At 49.8% G+C, this 2,023-nt stretch overlaps 1 pseudogene; it reads left to right on the plus strand.

Moving 5' to 3' along the window:
* Nucleotides 1–376: 376 nt before the first annotated feature.
* On the plus strand, nucleotides 377–495 carry LOC142276755 (5S ribosomal RNA; annotated as a pseudogene).
* The last annotated feature ends 1,528 nt before the right edge of the window (nucleotides 496–2,023 follow it).

The following is a 2,023-nucleotide window of genomic DNA, read 5'->3' on the forward strand; positions in this document are numbered from 1 at the left end:
TTTTGGAGAGAGGGGGGGGAGTTAGAGTGGCCCTACCCACAATAAAAAAAAGCAAAAAAAAACAAAAAGCTTTTACTTCAGCCTTGCTCTCGAAAAGGCCAACAGGTGCAATAGCTACCCGTCAACGGCCACTCTAAACTGAATGTGCCTGCCCTCGTCAGATCGCAGCCGCTACGCAGTTTGAGGCCGGGCAAGTACCGGCATGGGAGACTGGCTGGGAATCCCTGGTTCCGTTGACATTTTTGACAATTTCTTTTTTTGGAGAGAGGGGGGGGAGTTAGAGTGGCCCTACCCACAATAAAAAAAAGCAAAAAAAAACAAAAAGCTTTTACTTCAGCCTTGCTCTCGAAAAGGCCAACAGGTGCAATAGCTACCCGTCAACGGCCACTCTAAACTGAATGTGCCTGCCCTCGTCAGATCGCAGCCGCTACGCAGTTTGAGGCCAGGCAAGTACCGGCATGGGAGACTGGCTGGGAATCCCTGGTTCCGTTGACATTTTTGACAATTTCTTTTTTTGGAGAGAGGGGGGGGAGTTAGAGTGGCCCTACCCACAATAAAAAAAAGCAAAAAAAAACAAAAAGCTTTTACTTCAGCCTTGCTCTCGAAAAGGCCAACAGGTGCAATAGCTACCCGTCAACGGCCACTCTAAACTGAATGTGCCTGCCCTCGTCAGATCGCAGCCGCTACGCAGTTTGAGGCCGGGCAAGTACCGGCATGGGAGACTGGCTGGGAATCCCTGGTTCCGTTGACATTTTTGACAATTTCTTTTTTTGGAGAGAGGGGGGGGAGTTAGAGTGGCCCTACCCACAATAAAAAAAAGCAAAAAAAAACAAAAAGCTTTTACTTCAGCCTTGCTCTCGAAAAGGCCAACAGGTGCAATAGCTACCCGTCAACGGCCACTCTAAACTGAATGTGCCTGCCCTCGTCAGATCGCAGCCGCTACGCAGTTTGAGGCCGGGCAAGTACCGGCATGGGAGACTGGCTGGGAATCCCTGGTTCCGTTGACATTTTTGACAATTTCTTTTTTTGGAGAGAGGGGGGGGAGTTAGAGTGGCCCTACCCACAATAAAAAAAAGCAAAAAAAAACAAAAAGCTTTTACTTCAGCCTTGCTCTCGAAAAGGCCAACAGGTGCAATAGCTACCCGTCAACGGCCACTCTAAACTGAATGTGCCTGCCCTCGTCAGATCGCAGCCGCTACGCAGTTTGAGGCCGGGCAAGTACCGGCATGGGAGACTGGCTGGGAATCCCTGGTTCCGTTGACATTTTTGACAATTTCTTTTTTTGGAGAGAGGGGGGGGAGTTAGAGTGGCCCTACCCACAATAAAAAAAAGCAAAAAAAAACAAAAAGCTTTTACTTCAGCCTTGCTCTCGAAAAGGCCAACAGGTGCAATAGCTACCCGTCAACGGCCACTCTAAACTGAATGTGCCTGCCCTCGTCAGATCGCAGCCGCTACGCAGTTTGAGGCCGGGCAAGTACCGGCATGGGAGACTGGCTGGGAATCCCTGGTTCCGTTGACATTTTTGACAATTTCTTTTTTTGGAGAGAGGGGGGGGGAGTTAGAGTGGCCCTACCCACAATAAAAAAAAGCAAAAAAAAACAAAAAGCTTTTACTTCAGCCTTGCTCTCGAAAAGGCCAACAGGTGCAATAGCTACCCGTCAACGGCCACTCTAAACTGAATGTGCCTGCCCTCGTCAGATCGCAGCCGCTACGCAGTTTGAGGCCGGGCAAGTACCGGCATGGGAGACTGGCTGGGAATCCCTGGTTCCGTTGACATTTTTGACAATTTCTTTTTTTGGAGAGAGGGGGGGGAGTTAGAGTGGCCCTACCCACAATAAAAAAAAGCAAAAAAAAACAAAAAGCTTTTACTTCAGCCTTGCTCTCGAAAAGGCCAACAGGTGCAATAGCTACCCGTCAACGGCCACTCTAAACTGAATGTGCCTGCCCTCGTCAGATCGCAGCCGCTACGCAGTTTGAGGCCGGGCAAGTACCGGCATGGGAGACTGGCTGGGAATCCCTGGTT

This window comes from Anomaloglossus baeobatrachus, unplaced genomic scaffold (genome assembly GCF_048569485.1).
Source record: "Anomaloglossus baeobatrachus isolate aAnoBae1 unplaced genomic scaffold, aAnoBae1.hap1 Scaffold_4026, whole genome shotgun sequence".
In the NCBI taxonomy this organism is placed as follows: Eukaryota; Metazoa; Chordata; class Amphibia; order Anura; family Aromobatidae; genus Anomaloglossus; species Anomaloglossus baeobatrachus.